We start from the raw sequence: 24,241 nt of genomic DNA on the forward strand, positions 1-24,241 counted from the left end.
CCGGATGTGCAAGCACAGTTTTTTTATTAATTTGATTTAAAAAAAAAAATTGTAAATTGTTTTTAATATTATTTTTATTTATTTGCGAAGCAGGATGTGCGCCCCACAGAATTTGCGCCCCACAGGATGTGCAAGCACAGTTTTTTTGTTAATTTGATTTAAATATATTTTTTTGTAAAAATGTTTTAATATTATTTTTATTCATGTGCGCCCCACAGAATTTGTGCCCCACAGGATGTGCAAGCACAGTTTTTTTATTAATTTGATTTAAATATTTTTTTTTGTAAAAATGTTTTAATATTATTTTTATTTATGTGCGCAGCAGGATGTGCGCCGCAGGATGTGCACCCCACAGAATTTGCGCCCCACAGGATGTCCAAGCACAGTTTTTTTATTAATTTGATTTAAATATTTTTTTTTGTAAAAATGTTTTAATATTATTTTTATTTGATGTGCGCAGCAGGATGTGCGCTTCAGGATGTGCGCCCCACAGAATTTGCGCCCTACAGGATGTGCAAGCACAGTTTTTTTATTAATTTGATTTAAAAAAAGAAAATTGTAAAAAAAATTTAATTTAATTTTTATTAATTTGCACAGCAGGATGTGCGCCCCACATAATTTGCGCCCCACAGGATGTGCAAGCACAGTTTTTTTATTAGTTATATTTAAATATTTTTTTTTGTAAAAATGTTTTAATATTATTTGTATTAATGTGCGCAGCTGGATGTGCGCCGCAGGATGTGCGCCCCACAGAATTTGCGCCCCACAGGATGTGCAAGCACATTTTTTTTATTAATTTGATTTAAAAAGAAAAAATTGTAAATTTATTTTAATTTTATTTTTATTTATTTGCACAGCAGGATGTGCGCCCCACACTATTTGCGCCCCACAGGATGTGCAAGCACAGTTTTTTTATTAGTTATATTTAAATATTTTTTTTTGTAAAAATGTTTTAATATTATTTTTATTCATGTGCGCCCCACAGAATTTGCGCCCCACAGAATTTATGCCCCACAGGATGTGCAAGCACAGTTTTTTTATTAATTTGATTAAAATATTTTTTTTTGTAAAAATGTTTTAATATTATTTTTATTTATGTGCGCAGCAGGATGTGCGCCGCAGGATGTGCACCCCACAGAATTTGCGCCCCACAGGATGTGCAAGCACAGTTTTTTTATTAATTTGATTTAAATATTTTTTTTTGTAAAAATGTTTTAATATTATTTTTATTTATGTGCGTAGCAGGATGTGCGCCGCAGGATGTGCGCCCCACAGAATTTGCGCCCCACAGGATGTGCAAGGACAGTTTTTTTATTAATTTGAAAATTGTAATTTGTTTTTAATATTATTTTTATTTATGTGCGCAGCAGGATAAGCGCCGCAGGATGTGCCCCCCACAGAATTTGCACCCCACAGGATGTGCATGGACAGTTTTTTTATTAATTTGATTTAAAAAAAAAAATTGTAATTTGTTTTTAATATTATTTTTATTTATGTGCACAGCAGGATGTGCGCCGCAGGATGTGCGCCCCACAGAATTTGCGCCCCACCGGATGTGCAAGCACAGTTTTTTTATTAATTTGATTTAAAAAAAAAAATTGTAAATTGTTTTTAATATTATTTTTATTTATTTGCGAAGCAGGATGTGCGCCCCACAGAATTTGCGCCCCACAGGATGTGCAAGCACAGTTTTTTTGTTAATTTGATTTAAATATATTTTTTTGTAAAAATGTTTTAATATTATTTTTATTCATGTGCGCCCCACAGAATTTGTGCCCCACAGGATGTGCAAGCACAGTTTTTTTATTAATTTGATTTAAATATTTTTTTTTGTAAAAATGTTTTAATATTATTTTTATTTATGTGCGCAGCAGGATGTGCGCCGCAGGATGTGCACCCCACAGAATTTGCGCCCCACAGAATGTGCAAGCACAGTTTTTTTATTAATTTGATTTAAAAAAAAAATTGTTAATTTTTTTTAATTTTATTTTTATTTATTTGCGCAGCAGGATGTGCGCCGCAGGATGTGCGCCCCACATAATTTGCGCCCCACAGGATGTGCAAGCAGAGTTTTTTTATTAATCTGATTTTAAAAAAAAATTGTAATTTGTTTTTAATATTATTTTTTATTTATGTGCGCAGCAAGATATGCGCCGCAGGATGTGCGCCCCACAGGATGTGCATGGACAGTTTTTTTATTAATTTGATTTAAAAAAAAAAATTGTAATTTGTTTTTAATATTATTTTTATTTATATGCGCAGCAGGATGTGCGCCGCAGGATGTGCGCCCCACATAATTTGCGCCCCACAGGATGTGCAAGCACAGTTTTTTTATTAATTTGATTTAAAAAAAAAAAATTGTAATTTGTTTTTAATATTATTTTTATTTATATGCGCAGCAGGATGTGCGCCGCAGGATGTGCGCCCCACAGAATTTGCGCCCCACAGGATGTGCAAGGACAGTTTTTTTATTAATTTGATTTAAAAAAAAAAAATTGTAAATTGTTTTTAATATTATTTTTATTTATGTGCGCAGCAGGATGTGCGCCCCACATAATTTGCGCCCCACAGGATGTGCAAGCACAGTTTTTTTATTAATTTGATTTAAAAAAAAAATTGTAATTTGTTTTTAATATTATTTTTATTTATGTGCGCAGCAGGATGTGCGCCCCACAGAATTTGCGCCCCACAGGATGTGCAAGCACAGTTTTTTTATTAATTTGATTTAAATATTTTTTTTTGTAACATATTTTTATTTATGTGCGCAGCAGGATGTGCGCCCCACAGAATTTGCGCCCCACAGGATGTGCAAGGACAGTTTTTTTATTAATTTGATTTAATTAAAAAATTATAAAATAAAAAATTACAATTATTTTTTTTTAAATCAAATTAATAAAAAAACTGTCCTTGCACATCCTGTGGGGCGCAAATTCTGTGGGGCGCACATCCTGCAGCGCACATCCTGCTGCGCACATAAATAAAAATATTATTAAAACATTTTTACAAAAACAAATATTTAAATCAAATTAATACAAAACTGTGCTTGCACATCCTGTCGGGCGCAAATTCTGTGGGGCGCACATCCTGCAGCGCACATCCTAATGCGCACATAAATAAAAATAATATTAAAAGCAAATTACAATTTTTTTGTAAAAATCAAATTAATAAAAAAACTGTCCTTGCACATCCTTTGGGGCGCAAATTCTGTGGGGCGCACATCCTGCGGCGCATATCCTGCTGTGCACATAAATAAAAATAATATTAAAACATTTTTACAAAAAAATTTTTTTAAATCAAATTAAAAAAAAAACTGTGCTTGCACATCCTGTGGGGCGCAAATTCTGTGGGGCGCACATCCTGCGGCGCACATCCTGCTGTGCACATTAATAAAAATAATATTAAAATTTTTTAGATAAAAAAATATTTCAATCAAATTAATAAAAAAACTGTGCTTGCATATCCTGTGGGGCGCAAATTATGTGGGGCGCACATCTTGCGGCGCACATCCTGCTGCGCACATCCTGCTGCGCAGATAAATAAAAATAATATTGAAAACAAATTACAATTTTTTTTTTTTAAAACAAATTAATAAAATAAACTGTGCTTGCACATCCTGTGGGGTGCAAATTATGTGGGGCGCACATCCTGCAGCGCACATCCTGCTGTGCACATAAATAAAAATAATATTAAAACATTTTTACAAAAAAAAATATTTCAATCAAATTAATAAAAAAACTGTGCTTGCACATTCTGTGGGGCGCACATCCTGCGGCACACATCCTGCTGCGCATATAAATAAAAATATTATTAAAAGCAAATTACAATTTTTTTTTTTAAATCAAATTAATAAAAAAACTGTCATTGCACATCCTGTGGGGCACATATTATGTGGGGCGCACATCCTGCAGCGCACATCCTGCTGCACACATAAATAAAAATAATATTAAAAACAAATTACAATTTTTTTTTTTTAAATCAAATTATTAAAAAAACTGTCCTTGCACATCCTGTGGGGCGTAACTTATGTGGGGCGCACATCCTGCGGCGCACATCCAGCTGCGCACATAAATAAAAATAATATTAAAACATTTTTACAAAAAAAAATATTTAAATCAAATTAATAAAAAAACTGTCTTTGCACATCCTGTGGGGCGCAAATTGTGTGGGGCGCACATCCTGCGGTGCACATCCTTCTGCACATACAAATAAAAATAATGTTTAAAAAAATTTACAAAAAATAATATTTCAATCAAATTAATAAAAAAACTGTGCTTGCACATCCTGTGGGGCGCAAATTCTGTGGGGCGCAAATTCTGTGGGGCGCACATCCTGCAGCGCACATCCTACTGCGCACATAAATCAAAATAATATTAAAACATTTTTACAAAAAAAAATATTTAAATCAAATTAAAAAAAAACTGTGCTTGCACATCCTGTGGGGCGCAAATTCTGTGGGGCGCACATCATGCGGCGCACATCCTGCTGCGCACATAAATAAAAATAATATTAAAACATTTTTTTAAAAAAAATATTTAAATCAAATTAATAAAAAACTGTCCTTGCACATCCTGTGGGGCGCAAATTCTGTGGGGCGCACATCCTGCGGCGCACATCCTGATGCGCACATAAATAAAAATAATAATAAAAACAAATTACAATTTTTTTTAAAAAATCAAATTAATAAAAAAACTGTCCTTGCACATCCTGTGGGGCGCAAATACTGTGGGGCGCACATCATGCGGCGCACATCCTGCTGCGCACATAAATAAAAATAATATTAAAACATTTTTACAAAAAAAAATATTTAAATCAAATTAATAAAAAACTGTGCTTGCACATCCTGTGGGGCGCAAATTGTGTGGGGCGCACATCCTGCGGAGCACATCCTGCTGCGCACATAAATAAAAATAATATTAAAAACAAATTACAATTTTTTTTTTAAAATCAAATTAATAAAAAAACTGTCCTTTCACATCCTGTGGGGCGCAAATTCTGTGGGGCGCACATCCTGCGGCGCACATCCTGCTGCGCACATAAATCAAAATAATATTAAAACATTTGTACAAAAAAAAATATTTAAATCAAATTAATAAAAAACTGTGCTTGCACATCCTGTGGGGCGCACATCCTGCGGCGCACATCCTGCTGCGCACATACATAAAAATAATATTAAAACATTTTTACAAAAAAAATATTTAAATCAAATTAATAAAAAAACTGTCCTTGCACATCCTGTCTGTGGGGCGCAAATTCTGTGGGGCGCACATCATGTGGCGCACATCCTGCTGCGCACATACATAAAATATTTAAATCAAATTAATAAAAAAACTGTGCTTGCACATCCTGTGGGGCGCACATCCTGCGGCGCACATCCTGCTGCGCACATAAATAAAAATAATATTAAAACATTTGTACAAAAAAAAATATTTAAATCAAATTAATAAAAAACTGTGCTTGCACATCCTGTGGGGCGCAAATTCTGTGGGGCGCACATCCTGCGGCGCACATCCTGCTGCGCACATACATAAAAATAATATTAAAACATTTTTACAAAAAAAATATTTAAATCAAATTAATAAAAAAACTGTCCTTGCACATCCTGTCTGTGGGGCGCAAATTCTGTGGGGCGCACATCCTGCTGCGCACATAAATAAAAATTATATTACAAAACTTTTACAAAAAAAAATATTTAAATCAAATTAATAAAAAAACTGTGCTTCCACATTCAGTGGGGCGCACATCCTGCATCGCACATCCTGCTGCGCACATAAATAAAAATAATATTAAAAACAAATTACAATTTTTTTTTTAAATCAAATTAATAAAAAAACTGTCCTTGCACATCCTGTGGGGCGCAAATTCTGTGGGGCACACATCCTGTGGAGCACATCCAGCTGCACAAATTAATAAAAATAATATTAAAAACAATTTACAATTATTTTTTTTTTAAATCAAATTAATAAAAAAACTGTCCTTGCACATCCTGTGGGGTGCAAATTCTGTGGGGCGCACATCCTGCAGCGCACATCCTACTGCGCACATAAATCAAAATAATATTAAAACATTTTTACAAAAAAAAATATTTAAATCAAATTAATAAAAAAACTGTGCTTGCACATCCTGTGGGGCGCAATTTATGTGGGGCGCACATCCACCAGCGCACATCCTGCTGCGCACATAAATAAAAAAATATTAATACATTTTTACAAAAAAAAATATTAAAATCAAATTAATAAAAGAACTGTGCTTGCACATTCTGTGATGCGCAAATTATGTGGGGCGCACATCCTGCGGCGCACATCCTGCTGCGCACATAAATAAAAATAATATTAAAACATTTTTACAAAAAAAAATATTTAAATCAAATTAATAAAAAAACTGTGCTTGCACATCCTGTGGGGCGCAAATTCTGTGGGGCGCACATCCAGCTTCGCACATTAATAAAAATAATATTAAAAACAAATTACAATTTTTTTTTTTTAAATCAAATTAATAAAAAAACTGTCCTTGCACATCCTGTGGGGCGCAAATTCTTTGAGGCGCACATCCTGCTGCGCACATGAATAAAAATAATATTAAAAACAAATTACAATTTTTAAAAAAAAATCAAATTAATAAAAAAACTGTCCTTGCACATCCTGTCTGTGGGGCGCAAATTCTGTGGGGCGCACATCATGTGGCGCACATCCTGCTGCGCACATACATAAAATATTTAAATCAAATTAATAAAAAAACTGTGCTTGCACATCCTGTGGGGCGCACATCCTGCGGCGCACATCCTGCTGCGCACATAAATAAAAATAATATTAAAACATTTGTACAAAAAAAAATATTTAAATCAAATTAATAAAAAACTGTGCTTGCACATCCTGTGGGGCGCAAATTCTGTGGGGCGCACATCCTGCGGCGCACATCCTGCTGCGCACATACATAAAAATAATATTAAAACATTTTTACAAAAAAAATATTTAAATCAAATTAATAAAAAAACTGTCCTTGCACATCCTGTCTGTGGGGCGCAAATTCTGTGGGGCGCACATCCTGCTGCGCACATAAATAAAAATTATATTACAAAACTTTTACAAAAAAAAATATTTAAATCAAATTAATAAAAAAACTGTGCTTCCACATTCAGTGGGGCGCACATCCTGCATCGCACATCCTGCTGCGCACATAAATAAAAATAATATTAAAAACAAATTACAATTTTTTTTTTAAATCAAATTAATAAAAAAACTGTCCTTGCACATCCTGTGGGGCGCAAATTCTGTGGGGCACACATCCTGTGGAGCACATCCAGCTGCACAAATTAATAAAAATAATATTAAAAACAATTTACAATTATTTTTTTTTTAAATCAAATTAATAAAAAAACTGTCCTTGCACATCCTGTGGGGTGCAAATTCTGTGGGGCGCACATCCTGCAGCGCACATCCTACTGCGCACATAAATCAAAATAATATTAAAACATTTTTACAAAAAAAAATATTTAAATCAAATTAATAAAAAAACTGTGCTTGCACATCCTGTGGGGCGCAATTTATGTGGGGCGCACATCCACCAGCGCACATCCTGCTGCGCACATAAATAAAAAAATATTAATACATTTTTACAAAAAAAAATATTAAAATCAAATTAATAAAAGAACTGTGCTTGCACATTCTGTGATGCGCAAATTATGTGGGGCGCACATCCTGCGGCGCACATCCTGCTGCGCACATAAATAAAAATAATATTAAAACATTTTTACAAAAAAAAATATTTAAATCAAATTAATAAAAAACTGTGCTTGCACATCCTGTGGGGCGCAAATTCTGTGGGGCGCACATCCAGCTTCGCACATTAATAAAAATAATATTAAAAACAAATTACAATTTTTTTTTTTTAAATCAAATTAATAAAAAAACTGTCCTTGCACATCCTGTGGGGCGCAAATTCTTTGAGGCGCACATCCTGCTGCGCACATGAATAAAAATAATATTAAAAACAAATTACAATTTTTAAAAAAAAATCAAATTAATAAAAAAACTGTCCTTGCACATCCTGTGGGGCGCAAATACTGTGGGGCGCACATCATGCGGCGCACATCCTAATGCGCACATAAATAAAAATAATATTAAAACATTTTTACAAAAAAAAATATTTAAATCAAATTAATAAAAAACTGTGCTTGCACATCCTGTGGGGCGCAAATTCTGTGGGGCGCACATCCTGCGGCGCACATCCTGCTGCGCACATAAATAAAAATAATATTAAAAACAAATTACAATTTTTTTTTTAAAATCAAATTAATAAAAAAACTGTCCTTTCACATCCTGTGGGGCGCAATTTCTGTGGGGCGCACATCCTGCGGCGCACATCCTGCTGCGCACATAAATCAAAATAATATTAAAACATTTGTACAAAAAAAAATATTTAAATCAAATTAATAAAAAACTGTGCTTGCACATCCTGTGGGGCGCACATCCTGCGGCGCACATCCTGCTGCGCACATACATAAAAATAATATTAAAACATTTTTACAAAAAAAATATTTAAATCAAATTAATAAAAAAACTGTCCTTGCACATCCTGTCTGTGGGGCGCAAATTCTGTGGGGCGCACATCATGTGGCGCACATCCTGCTGCGCACATACATAAAATATTTAAATCAAATTAATAAAAAAACTGTGCTTGCACATCCTGTGGGGCGCACATCCTGCGGCGCACATCCTGCTGCGCACATAAATAAAAATAATATTAAAACATTTTTACAAAAAAAATATTTAAATCAAATTAATAAAAAAACTGTCCTTGCACATCCTGTCTGTGGGGCGCAAATTCTGTGGGGCGCACATCCTGCTGCGCACATAAATAAAAATTATATTACAAAACTTTTACAAAAAAAAATATTTAAATCAAATTAATAAAAAAACTGTGCTTCCACATTCAGTGGGGCGCACATCCTGCATCGCACATCCTGCTGCGCACATAAATAAAAATAATATTAAAAACAAATTACAATTTTTTTTTTAAATCAAATTAATAAAAAAACTGTCCTTGCACATCCTGTGGGGCGCAAATTCTGTGGGGCACACATCCTGTGGAGCACATCCAGCTGCACAAATTAATAAAAATAATATTAAAAACAATTTACAATTATTTTTTTTTTAAATCAAATTAATAAAAAAACTGTCCTTGCACATCCTGTGGGGTGCAAATTCTGTGGGGCGCACATCCTGCAGCGCACATCCTACTGCGCACATAAATCAAAATAATATTAAAACATTTTTACAAAAAAAAATATTTAAATCAAATTAATAAAAAAACTGTGCTTGCACATCCTGTGGGGCGCAATTTATGTGGGGCGCACATCCACCAGCGCACATCCTGCTGCGCACATAAATAAAAAAATATTAATACATTTTTACAAAAAAAAATATTAAAATCAAATTAATAAAAGAACTGTGCTTGCACATTCTGTGATGCGCAAATTATGTGGGGCGCACATCCTGCGGCGCACATCCTGCTGCGCACATAAATAAAAATAATATTAAAACATTTTTACAAAAAAAAATATTTAAATCAAATTAATAAAAAAACTGTGCTTGCACATCCTGTGGGGCGCAAATTCTGTGGGGCGCACATCCAGCTTCGCACATTAATAAAAATAATATTAAAAACAAATTACAATTTTTTTTTTTTAAATCAAATTAATAAAAAAACTGTCCTTGCACATCCTGTGGGGCGCAAATTCTTTGAGGCGCACATCCTGCTGCGCACATGAATAAAAATAATATTAAAAACAAATTACAATTTTTAAAAAAAAATCAAATTAATAAAAAAACTGTCCTTGCACATCCTGTGGGGCGCAAATACTGTGGGGCGCACATCATGCGGCGCACATCCTAATGCGCACATAAATAAAAATAATATTAAAACATTTTTACAAAAAAAAATATTTAAATCAAATTAATAAAAAACTGTGCTTGCACATCCTGTGGGGCGCAAATTCTGTGGGGCGCACATCCTGCGGCGCACATCCTGCTGCGCACATAAATAAAAATAATATTAAAAACAAATTACAATTTTTTTTTTAAAATCAAATTAATAAAAAAACTGTCCTTTCACATCCTGTGGGGCGCAATTTCTGTGGGGCGCACATCCTGCGGCGCACATCCTGCTGCGCACATAAATCAAAATAATATTAAAACATTTGTACAAAAAAAAAAATTTAAATCAAATTAATAAAAAACTGTGCTTGCACATCCTGTGGGGCGCACATCCTGCGGCGCACATCCTGCTGCGCACATACATAAAAATAATATTAAAACATTTTTACAAAAAAAATATTTAAATCAAATTAATAAAAAAACTGTCCTTGCACATCCTGTCTGTGGGGCGCAAATTCTGTGGGGCGCACATCATGTGGCGCACATCCTGCTGCGCACATACATAAAATATTTAAATCAAATTAATAAAAAAACTGTGCTTGCACATCCTGTGGGGCGCACATCCTGCGGCGCACATCCTGCTGCGCACATAAATAAAAATAATATTAAAACATTTGTACAAAAAAAAATATTTAAATCAAATTAATAAAAAACTGTGCTTGCACATCCTGTGGGGCGCAAATTCTGTGGGGCGCACATCCTGCGGCGCACATCCTGCTGCGCACATACATAAAAATAATATTAAAACATTTTTACAAAAAAAATATTTAAATCAAATTAATAAAAAAACTGTCCTTGCACATCCTGTCTGTGGGGCGCAAATTCTGTGGGGCGCACATCCTGCTGCGCACATAAATAAAAATTATATTACAAAACTTTTACAAAAAAAAATATTTAAATCAAATTAATAAAAAAACTGTGCTTCCACATTCAGTGGGGCGCACATCCTGCATCGCACATCCTGCTGCGCACATAAATAAAAATAATATTAAAAACAAATTACAATTTTTTTTTTAAATCAAATTAATAAAAAAACTGTCCTTGCACATCCTGTGGGGCGCAAATTCTGTGGGGCACACATCCTGTGGAGCACATCCAGCTGCACAAATTAATAAAAATAATATTAAAAACAATTTACAATTATTTTTTTTTTAAATCAAATTAATAAAAAAACTGTCCTTGCACATCCTGTGGGGTGCAAATTCTGTGGGGCGCACATCCTGCAGCGCACATCCTACTGCGCACATAAATCAAAATAATATTAAAACATTTTTACAAAAAAAAATATTTAAATCAAATTAATAAAAAAACTGTGCTTGCACATCCTGTGGGGCGCAATTTATGTGGGGCGCACATCCACCAGCGCACATCCTGCTGCGCACATAAATAAAAAAATATTAATACATTTTTACAAAAAAAAATATTAAAATCAAATTAATAAAAGAACTGTGCTTGCACATTCTGTGATGCGCAAATTATGTGGGGCGCACATCCTGCGGCGCACATCCTGCTGCGCACATAAATAAAAATAATATTAAAACATTTTTACAAAAAAAAATATTTAAATCAAATTAATAAAAAAACTGTGCTTGCACATCCTGTGGGGCGCAAATTCTGTGGGGCGCACATCCAGCTTCGCACATTAATAAAAATAATATTAAAAACAAATTACAATTTTTTTTTTTTAAATCAAATTAATAAAAAAACTGTCCTTGCACATCCTGTGGGGCGCAAATTCTTTGAGGCGCACATCCTGCTGCGCACATGAATAAAAATAATATTAAAAACAAATTACAATTTTTAAAAAAAAATCAAATTAATAAAAAAACTGTCCTTGCACATCCTGTCTGTGGGGCGCAAATTCTGTGGGGCGCACATCATGTGGCGCACATCCTGCTGCGCACATACATAAAATATTTAAATCAAATTAATAAAAAAACTGTGCTTGCACATCCTGTGGGGCGCACATCCTGCGGCGCACATCCTGCTGCGCACATAAATAAAAATAATATTAAAACATTTGTACAAAAAAAAATATTTAAATCAAATTAATAAAAAACTGTGCTTGCACATCCTGTGGGGCGCAAATTCTGTGGGGCGCACATCCTGCGGCGCACATCCTGCTGCGCACATACATAAAAATAATATTAAAACATTTTTACAAAAAAAATATTTAAATCAAATTAATAAAAAAACTGTCCTTGCACATCCTGTCTGTGGGGCGCAAATTCTGTGGGGCGCACATCCTGCTGCGCACATAAATAAAAATTATATTACAAAACTTTTACAAAAAAAAATATTTAAATCAAATTAATAAAAAAACTGTGCTTCCACATTCAGTGGGGCGCACATCCTGCATCGCACATCCTGCTGCGCACATAAATAAAAATAATATTAAAAACAAATTACAATTTTTTTTTTAAATCAAATTAATAAAAAAACTGTCCTTGCACATCCTGTGGGGCGCAAATTCTGTGGGGCACACATCCTGTGGAGCACATCCAGCTGCACAAATTAATAAAAATAATATTAAAAACAATTTACAATTATTTTTTTTTTAAATCAAATTAATAAAAAAACTGTCCTTGCACATCCTGTGGGGTGCAAATTCTGTGGGGCGCACATCCTGCAGCGCACATCCTACTGCGCACATAAATCAAAATAATATTAAAACATTTTTACAAAAAAAAATATTTAAATCAAATTAATAAAAAAACTGTGCTTGCACATCCTGTGGGGCGCAATTTATGTGGGGCGCACATCCACCAGCGCACATCCTGCTGCGCACATAAATAAAAAAATATTAATACATTTTTACAAAAAAAAATATTAAAATCAAATTAATAAAAGAACTGTGCTTGCACATTCTGTGATGCGCAAATTATGTGGGGCGCACATCCTGCGGCGCACATCCTGCTGCGCACATAAATAAAAATAATATTAAAACATTTTTACAAAAAAAAATATTTAAATCAAATTAATAAAAAAACTGTGCTTGCACATCCTGTGGGGCGCAAATTCTGTGGGGCGCACATCCAGCTTCGCACATTAATAAAAATAATATTAAAAACAAATTACAATTTTTTTTTTTTAAATCAAATTAATAAAAAAACTGTCCTTGCACATCCTGTGGGGCGCAAATTCTTTGAGGCGCACATCCTGCTGCGCACATGAATAAAAATAATATTAAAAACAAATTACAATTTTTAAAAAAAAATCAAATTAATAAAAAAACTGTCCTTGCACATCCTGTCTGTGGGGCGCAAATTCTGTGGGGCGCACATCATGTGGCGCACATCCTGCTGCGCACATACATAAAATATTTAAATCAAATTAATAAAAAAACTGTGCTTGCACATCCTGTGGGGCGCACATCCTGCGGCGCACATCCTGCTGCGCACATAAATAAAAATAATATTAAAACATTTGTACAAAAAAAAATATTTAAATCAAATTAATAAAAAACTGTGCTTGCACATCCTGTGGGGCGCAAATTCTGTGGGGCGCACATCCTGCGGCGCACATCCTGCTGCGCACATACATAAAAATAATATTAAAACATTTTTACAAAAAAAATATTTAAATCAAATTAATAAAAAAACTGTCCTTGCACATCCTGTCTGTGGGGCGCAAATTCTGTGGGGCGCACATCCTGCTGCGCACATAAATAAAAATTATATTACAAAACTTTTACAAAAAAAAATATTTAAATCAAATTAATAAAAAAACTGTGCTTCCACATTCAGTGGGGCGCACATCCTGCATCGCACATCCTGCTGCGCACATAAATAAAAATAATATTAAAAACAAATTACAATTTTTTTTTTAAATCAAATTAATAAAAAAACTGTCCTTGCACATCCTGTGGGGCGCAAATTCTGTGGGGCACACATCCTGTGGAGCACATCCAGCTGCACAAATTAATAAAAATAATATTAAAAACAATTTACAATTATTTTTTTTTTAAATCAAATTAATAAAAAAACTGTCCTTGCACATCCTGTGGGGTGCAAATTCTGTGGGGCGCACATCCTGCAGCGCACATCCTACTGCGCACATAAATCAAAATAATATTAAAACATTTTTACAAAAAAAAATATTTAAATCAAATTAATAAAAAAACTGTGCTTGCACATCCTGTGGGGCGCAATTTATGTGGGGCGCACATCCACCAGCGCACATCCTGCTGCGCACATAAATAAAAAAATATTAATACATTTTTACAAAAAAAAATATTAAAATCAAATTAATAAAAGAACTGTGCTTGCACATTCTGTGATGCGCAAATTATGTGGGGCGCACATCCTGCGGCGCACATCCTGCTGCGCACATAAATAAAAATAATATTAAAACATTTTTACAAAAAAAAATATTTAAATCAAATTAATAAAAAACTGTGCTTGCACATCCTGTGGGGCGCAAATTCTGTGGGGCGCACATCCAGCTTCGCACATTAATAAAAATAATATTAAAAACAAATTACAATTTTTTTTTTTTAAATCAAATTAATAAAAAAACTGTCCTTGCACATCCTGTGGGGCGCAAATTCTTTGAGGCGCACATCCTGCTGCGCACATGAATAAAAATAATATTAAAAACAAATTACAATTTTTAAAAAAAAATCAAATTAATAAAAAAACTGTCCTTGCACATCCTGTGGGGCGCAAATACTGTGGGGCGAACATCATGCGGCGCACATCCTAATGCGCACATAAATAAAAATAATATTAAAACATTTTTACAAAAAAAAATATTTAAATCAAATTAATAAAAAACTGTGCTTGCACATCCTGTGGGGCGCAAATTCTGTGGGGCGCACATCCTGCGGCGCACATCCTGCTGCGCACATAAATAAAAATAATATTAAAAACAAATTACAATTTTTTTTTTAAAATCAAATTAATAAAAAAACTGTCCTTTCACATCCTGTGGGGCGCAATTTCTGTGGGGCGCACATCCTGCGGCGCACATCCTGCTGCGCACATAAATGAAAATAATATTAAAACATTTTTACAAAAAAAAATATTTAAATCAAATTAATAAAAAACTGTGCTTGCACATCCTGTGGGGCGCAAATTATGTGGGGCGCACATCCTGCAGCGCAAATCCTGCTGCGCACATGAATAAAAATAATATTAAAACATTTTTACAAAAAAACATATTTAAATCCAAATAATAAAAAAACTGTGCTTGCACATCCTGTGGGGCGCAAATTCTGTGGGGCGCACATCCTGCATCGCACATCCTGCTGCGCACATAAATAAAAATAATATTAAAAACAAATTACAATTTTTTTTTTTTTAAATCAAATTAATAAAAAAACTGTGCTTGCACATTCTTTGGGGCGCAAATTCTGTGGAGCGCACATCCTGCGGCGCACATCCTACTGCGCACATAAATAAAAATAATATTAAAACATTTTTACAAAAAAAATATTTAAATCAAATTAATAAAAAAACTGTGCTTGCACATCCTGTGGGGCGCAAATTATGTGGGGCGCAAATTCTGTGGGGCGCACATCCTGCGGCGCACATCCTGCTGCGCACATAAATAAAATATTTAAATCAAATTAATAAAAAGACTGTGCTTGCACATCCTGTGGGGCGCAAATTATGTGGGGCGTACATCCTGCAGCGCACATCCTGCTGCTCAAATGAATAAAAATAATATTAAAACATTTTTACAAAAAAAAATATTTAAATCAAATTAATAAAAAAACTGTGCTTGCACATCCTGTGGGGCGCAAATTCTGTGGGGCGCACATCATGTGGCGCACATCCTGCTGCGCACATACATAAAATATTTAAATCAAATTAATAAAAAAACTGTGCTTGCACATCCTGTGGGGCGCACATCCTGCGGCGCACATCCTGCTGCGCAGATAAATAAAAATAATATTAAAACATTTGTACAAAAAAAAATATTTAAATCAAATTAATAAAAAACTGTGCTTGCACATCCTGTGGGGCGCAAATTCTGTGGGGCGCACATCCTGCTGCGCACATAAATAAAAATAATATTAAAACATTTTTACAAAAAAAAATATTTAAATCAAATTAATAAAAAAACTGTGCTTGCACATCCTGTGGGGCGCAAATTCTGTGGGGCGCACATCCTGCGGCGCACATCCTGCTGCGCACATAAATCAAAATAATATTAAAACATTTTTACAAAAAAAAATATTTAAATCAAATTAATAAAAAAACTGTGCTTGCACATCCTGTGGGGCGCAAATTCTGTGGGGCGCACATCATGTGGCGCACATCCTGCTGCGCACATACATAAAATATTTAAATCAAATTAATAAAAAAACTGTGCTTGCACATCCTGTGGGGCGCACATCCTGCGGCGCACATCCTGCTGCGCACATAAATAAAAATAATATTAAAACATTTGTACAAAAAAAAATATTTAAATCAAATTAATAAAAAACTGTGCTTGCACATCCTGTGGGGCGCAAATTCTGTGGGGCGCACATCCTGCTGCGCACATAAATAAAAATAATATTAAAACATTTTTACAAAAAAAAATATTTAAATCAAATTAATAAAAAAAAGTGCTTGCACATCCTGTGGGGCGCAAATTCTGTGGGGCGCACATCATGTGGCGCACATCCTGCTGCGCACATACATAAAATATTTAAATCAAATTAATAAAAAAACTGTGCTTGCACATCCTGTGGGGCGCACATCCTGCGGCGCACATCCTGCTGCGCAGATAAATAAAAATAATATTAAAACATTTGTACAAAAAAAAATATTTAAATCAAATTAATAAAAAACTGTGCTTGCACATCCTGTGGGGCGCAAATTCTGTGGGGCGCACATCCTGCTGCGCACATAAATAAAAATAATATTAAAACATTTTTACAAAAAAAAATATTTAAATCAAATTAATAAAAAAACTGTGCTTGCACATCCTGTGGGGCGCAAATTCTGTGGGGCGCAAATTCTGTGGGGCGCACATCCTGCGGCGCACATCCTGCTGCGCACATAAATAAAAATAATATTAAAACATTTTTACAAAAAAAAATATTTAAATCAAATTAATAAAAAAACTGTGCTTGCACATCCTGTGGGGCGCAAATTCTGTGGGGCGCAAAATTCTGTGGGGCGCACATCCTGCGGCGCTCATCCTGCTGCGCACATAAATAAAATATTTAAATCAAATTAATAAAAAGACTGTGCTTGCACATCCTGTGGGGCGCAAATTATGTGGGGCGTACATCCTGCAGCGCACATCCTGCTGCTCACATAAATAAAAATAATATTAAAACATTTTTACAATAAAAAATATTTAAATCAAATTAATAAAAAAACTGTGCTTGCACATTCTGTGGGGCGCACATCCTGCATCGCACATCCTGCTGCGCACATAAATAAAAATAATATTAAAAACAAATTACAATTTTTTTTTTTAAATCAAATTAATAAAAAAACTGTGCTTGCACATCCTGTGGGGCGCAAATTCTGTGGGGCGCACATCCTGCAGCGCACATCCTGCTGCTCACATAAATAAAAATAATAATAAAAACAAATTACAATTTTTTAAAAAAAATCAAATTAATAAAAAAACTGTCCTTGCACATCCTGTGGGGCGCAAATACTGTGGGGCGCACATCATGCGGCGCACATCCTAATGCGCACATAAATAAAAATAATTTTAAAACATTTTTACAAAAAAAAATATTTAAATCAAATTAATAAAAAACTGTGCTTGCACATCCTGTGGGGCGCAAATTCTGTGGGGCGCACATCCTGCGGCGCACATCCTGCTGCGCACATAAATAAAAATAATATTAAAAACAAATTACAATTTTTTTTTTTAAATCAAATTAATAAAAAAACTGTGCTTGCACATTCTTTGGGGCGCAAATTCTGTGGAGCGCACATCCTGCGGCGCACATCCTACTGCGCACATAAATAAAAATAATATTTAAACATTTTTACAAAAAAAATATTTAAATCAAATTAATAAAAAAACTGTGCTTGCACATCCTGTGGGGCGCAAATTATGTGGGGCGCAAAATTCTGTGGGGCGCACATCCTGCGGCGCACATCCTGCTGCTCACATAAATAAAATATTTAAATCAAATTAATAAAAAGACTGTGCTTGCACATCCTGTGGGGCGCAAATTATGTGGGGCGTACATCCTGCGGCGCACATCCTGCTGCTCACATAAATAAAAATAATATTAAAACATTTTTACAAAAAAAAATATTTAAATCAAATTAATAAAAAACTGTGCTTGCACATCCTGTGGGGCGCAAATTCTGTGGGGCGCACATCCTGCGGCGCACATCCTGCTGCGCACATAAATAAAAATAATATTAAAACATTTGTACAAAAAAAAATATTTAAATCAAATTAATAAAAAACTGTGCTTGCACATCCTGTGGGGCGCACATCCTGCGGCGCACATCCTGCTGCGCACATGAATAAAAATAATATTAAAACATTTTTACAAAAAAAAATATTTAAATCAAATTAATAAAAAAACTGTCCTTGCACATCCTGTGGGGCGCAAATTCTGTGGAGCGCACATCCTGCGGCGCACATCCTGCTGTGCACATAAATAAAAATAATATTAAAACATTTTTACAAAAAAACATATTTAAATCAAATTAATAAAAAAACTGTGCTTGCACATCCTGTGGGGCGCAAATTCTGTGGGGCGCACATCCTGCAGCGCACATCCTGCTGCTCACATAAATAAAAATAATAATAAAAACAAATTACAATTTTTTAAAAAAAATCAAATTAATAAAAAAACTGTCCTTGCACATCCTGTGGGGCGCAAATACTGTGGGGCGCACATCATGCGGCGCACATCCTAATGCGCACATAAATAAAAATAATATTAAAACATTTTTACAAAAAAAAATATTTAAATCAAATTAATAAAAAACTGTGCTTGCACATCCTGTGGGGCGCAAATTCTGTGGGGCGCACATCCTGCGGCGCACATCCTGCTGCGCACATAAATAAAAATAATAATAAAAACAAATTACAATTTTTTAAAAAAAATCAAATTAATAAAAAAACTGTCCTTGCACATCCTGTGGGGTGCAAATACTGTGGGGCGCACATCATGCGGCGCACATCCTAATGCGCACATAAATAAAAATAATTTTAAAACATTTTTACAAAAAAAAATATTTAAATCAAATTAATAAAAAACTGTGCTTGCACATCCTGTGGGGCGCAAATTCTGTGGGGCGCACATCCTGCGGCGCACATCCTGCTGCGCACATAAATAAAAATAATATTAAAAACAAATTACAATTTTTTTTTTTAAATCAAATTAATAAAAAAAACTGTGCTTGCACATTCTTTGGGGCGCAAATTCTGTGGAGCGCACATCCTGCGGCGCACATCCTACTGCGCACATAAATAAAAATAATATTAAAACATTTTTACAAAAAAAATATTTAAATCAAATTAATAAAAAAACTGTGCTTGCACATCCTGTGGGGCGCAAATTATGTGGGGCGCAAATTCTGTGGGGCGCACATCCTGCGGCGCACATCCTGCTGCGCACATAAATAAAATATTTAAATCAAATTAATAAAAAGACTGTGCTTGCACATCCTGTGGGGCGCAAATTATGTGGGGCGCAAAATTCTGTGGGGCGCACATCCTGCGGCGCACATCCTGCTGCTCACATAAATAAAATATTTAAATCAAATTAATAAAAAGACTGTGCTTGCACATCCTGTGGGGCGCAAATTATGTGGGGCGTACATCCTGCGGCGCACATCCTGCTGCTCACATAAATAAAAATAATATTAAAACATTTTTACAAAAAAAAATATTTAAATCAAATTAATAAAAAAACTGTGCTTGCACATCCTGTGGGGCGCACATCCTGCGGCGCACATCCTGCTGCGCACATGAATAAAAATAATATTAAAACATTTTTACAAAAAAAAATATTTAAATCAAATTAATAAAAAAACTGTCCTTGCACATCCTGTGGGGCGCAAATTCTGTGGAGCGCACATCCTGCGGCGCACATCCTGCTGTGCACATAAATAAAAATAATATTAAAACATTTTTACAAAAAAACATATTTAAATCAAATTAATAAAAAAACTGTGCTTGCACATCCTGTGGGGCGCAAATTCTGTGGGGCGCACATCCTGCAGCGCACATCCTGCTGCTCACATAAATAAAAATAATAATAAAAACAAATTACAATTTTTTAAAAAAAATCAAATTAATAAAAAAACTGTCCTTGCACATCCTGTGGGGCGCAAATACTGTGGGGCGCACATCATGCGGCGCACATCCTAATGCGCACATAAATAAAAATAATATTAAAACATTTTTACAAAAAAAAATATTTAAATCAAATTAATAAAAAACTGTGCTTGCACATCCTGTGGGGCGCAAATTCTGTGGGGCGCACATCCTGCGGCGCACATCCTGCTGCGCACATAAATAAAAATAATATTAAAAACAAATTACAATTTTTTTTTTTAAATCAAATTAATAAAAAAACTGTCCTTTCACATCCTGTGGGGCGCAATTTCTGTGGGGCGCACATCCTGCGGCGCACATCCTGCTGCGCACATAAATCAAAATAATATTAAAACATTTTTACAAAAAAAAATATTTAAATCAAATTAATAAAAAAACTGTGCTTGCACATCCTGTGGGGCGCAAATTCTGTGGGGCGCACATCCTGCGGCGCACATCCTGCTGCGCACATAAATGAAAATAATATTAAAACATTTTTACAAAAAAAAATATTTAAATCAAATTAATAAAAAACTGTGCTTGCACATCCTGTGGGGCGCAAATTATGTGGGGCGCACATCCTGCAGCGCAAATCCTGCTGCGCACATGAATAAAAATAATATTAAAACATTTTTACAAAAAAACATATTTAAATCCAAATAATAAAAAAACTGTGCTTGCACATCCTGTGGGGCGCAAATTCTGTGGGGCGCACATCCTGCATCGCACATCCTGCTGCGCACATAAATAAAAATAATATTAAAAACAAATTACAATTTTTTTTTTTTTAAATCAAATTAATAAAAAAACTGTGCTTGCACATTCTTTGGGGCGCAAATTCTGTGGAGCGCACATCCTGCGGCGCACATCCTACTGCGCACATAAATAAAAATAATATTAAAACATTTTTACAAAAAAAATATTTAAATCAAATTAATAAAAAAACTGTGCTTGCACATCCTGTGGGGCGCAAATTATGTGGGGCGCAAATTCTGTGGGGCGCACATCCTGCGGCGCACATCCTGCTGCGCACATAAATAAAATATTTAAATCAAATTAATAAAAAAACTGTGCTTGCACATCCTGTGGGGCGCACATCCTGCGGCGCACAACCTGCTGCGCAGATAAATAAAAGTAATATTAAAACATTTGTACAAAAAAAAATATTTAAATCAAATTAATAAAAAACTGTGCTTGCACATCCTGTGGGGCGCAAATTATGTGGGGCGCACATCCTGCAGCACACATCCTGCTGCGCACATAAATAAAAATAATATTAAAAACAAATTACAATTTTTTTTTTTTAAATCAAATTAATAAAAAAACTGTGCTTGCACATCCTGTGGGGCGCAAATTATGTGGGGCCAACATCCACCAGCGCACATCTTGCTGTGCACATAAATAAAAAAATATTAAAACATTTTTACAAAAAAAAATATTAAAATCAAATTAATAAAAAAACTGTGCTTGCACATCCTGTGGGGCGCACATCCTGCGGCGCACATCCTGCTGCGCACATACATAAAAATAATATTAAAACATTTTTACAAAAAAAATATTTAAATCAAATTAATAAAAAAACTGTCCTTGCACATCCTGTGGGGCGCAAATTCTGTGGGGCGCACATCCTGCTGCGCACATAAATAAAAATAATATTAAAACATTTTTACAAAAAAAAATATTTAAATCAAATTAATAAAAAGACTGTGCTTGCACATCCTGTGGGGCGCAAATTATGTGGGGCGTACATCCTGCAGCGCACATCCTGCTGCTCACATAAATAAAAATAATATTAAAACATTTTTACAAAAAAAAATATTTAAATCAAATTAATAAAAAAACTGTGCTTGCACATCCTGTGGGGTGCAAATCCTGCGGCGCACATCCTGCTGCGCATATGAATAAAAATAATGTTAAAACATTTTTACAAAAAAAAATATTTAAATCAAATTAATAAAAAAACTGTGCTTGCACATTCTGTGGGGCTGCACATCCTGCATCGCACATCCTGCTGCGCACATAAATAAAAATAATATTAAAAACAAATTACAATTTTTTTTTTTAAATCAAATTAATAAAAAAACTGTCCTTGCACATCCTGTGGGGCGCAAATTCTGTGGGGCACAAATCCTGTGGAGCACATCCAGCTGCACAAATTAATAAAAATAATATTAAAAACAATTTACAATTATTTTTTTTTAAATCAAATTAATAAAAAAACTGTGCTTGTACATCCTGTGGGGCGCAAATTCTGTGGGGCGCACATCCTGCTGCGCACATAAATAAAAATAATATTAAAAACAAATTACAATTTTTTTTTTTAAATCAAATTAATAAAAAAACTGTCCTTGCACATCCTGTGGGGTGCAAATTCTGTGGGGCGCACATCCTGCGGCGCATATCCTGCTGCGCACATAAATAAAAATAATATTAAAACATTTTTACAAAAAAAATATTTAAATCAAATTAATAAAAAAACTGTCCTTGCACATCCTGTGGGGCGCAAATTCTGTGGGGCGCACATCCTGCTGCGCACATAAATAAAAATAATATTAAAACATTTTTACAAAAAAAAATATTTAAATCAAATTAATAAAAAAACTTTGCTTGCACATTCTGTGGGGTGCAAATTCTGTGGGGCGCACATCCTGCTGCTCACATGAATAAAAATAATAATAAAAACAAAAAACAATTTTTTTTTTTTAAATCAAATTAATAAAAAAACTCTCCTTGCACATTCTTTGGGTTGCACATCATGCGGCGCACATCCTGCTGCGCACATAAATAAAAATAATATTAAAAACAAATTACAATTTTTTTTTTAAATGAAATTAATAAAAAAACTGTCCTTGCACATCCTGTGGGGCGCAAATTCTGTGGGGCGCACATCCTGCGGCGCACATCCTGCTGCGCACATAAATCAAAATAATATTAAAACATTTTTACAAAAAAAAATATTTAAATCAAATTAATAAAAAAACTGTGCTTGCACATCCTGGACGCTCGTGCCGGGTGTCTTCTCGGTCGCTGTCAACGTCTCTCGGCTCGGCGGCGGCGGCGGCGGCGGACGCTTTCACGGCCTTCACGACCGCGGCGGACGCCTCGGTGCGAGGGACGCGCTCCCTCCGCGCGATGTACAGAGCCAAGAGAGCCTTTCCCAGCTGCTCGAGGAACACCCTCCGCTTGTTCCGCTTGCCCGACATCCAGTCGGGGTTGACCTCTCGCCATATCACAAAGGCGTTGTAGGAAGAGACGTCGAGGATGTTGTGGAAGACGACCAGGGGCCAGCGCGCCGTCTTCCTCCTGCAGCTGTACGTTCCGATCACCTTGTCCAGGTTGTCCACGCCTCCTTTGTTGCGGTTGTAGTCAAGGCGACGACCGGTTTGCCGTCCGCGCGGTCGCTGACGTCCGCCTCCGAGTGCCGCGTGCTCAGGAGCACCACGTTCCTGTTTTTCTTCCTCGGGACGTAAGACACCAGAGTGGCGGCGGGCGTGAAGGCGAACACGGAGGAGAACGCCGCTCGTCCCTTGACCGAGAGCAGCCGGAGCGGGAGCTCCGGCTTGTTCTTCCGAACCGTGCCGACGACGGTGACGTTCCTCTCCAGGAGCCGCCGCGCCAGTTCGTAGGAGGTGAAGTAATTGTCGCACGTGAAGTTGCGCCCGCTCAGTCCCTCGGTGACGTCGAGCACGACCCGCAGCCCCAGGTTCCTCTCCGGGAGCCCGCTGCTCGGCTTTCCGGTGTAGACTTGCATCTTCCAAGCGTAGCTGGAGACGGCGTCGCACGCCACCCACGACTTGATCCCGTATTTCGCCGGCTTGCTGGGCATGTACTGTCGGAACGGACACCGGCCTGTCGCGTTTGAGCGTGCGCATGCGTGCGTGTTTGAGGGTTGGGGGGGGGGGGGGAGAGGATAGAGGAGAAGAGACGAAACGTGAACATCGACAATATCTTCAGGAAAGAAGACAAAATAAGAGAATCTCCGAGTCGCCAGGTGCATGCCGGCGGTCAACCCGCGAGGCCACGTGACACGTAACGCGACGAGAAAAAATACACGGCTGCGATACACG

The 24,241-nt window shown here is 35.7% G+C and overlaps 1 pseudogene; it reads right to left on the minus strand.

Annotated features, from left to right (window-relative positions):
* Positions 1 to 24,241, minus strand: part of LOC128439757 (piggyBac transposable element-derived protein 3-like) — a 60,738-nt pseudogene that overhangs the window by 34,982 nt on the left and 1,515 nt on the right.

The sequence above is a fragment of the Pleuronectes platessa genome, chromosome 5 (assembly GCF_947347685.1).
Source record: "Pleuronectes platessa chromosome 5, fPlePla1.1, whole genome shotgun sequence".
Classification (NCBI taxonomy): domain Eukaryota; kingdom Metazoa; phylum Chordata; class Actinopteri; order Pleuronectiformes; family Pleuronectidae; genus Pleuronectes; species Pleuronectes platessa.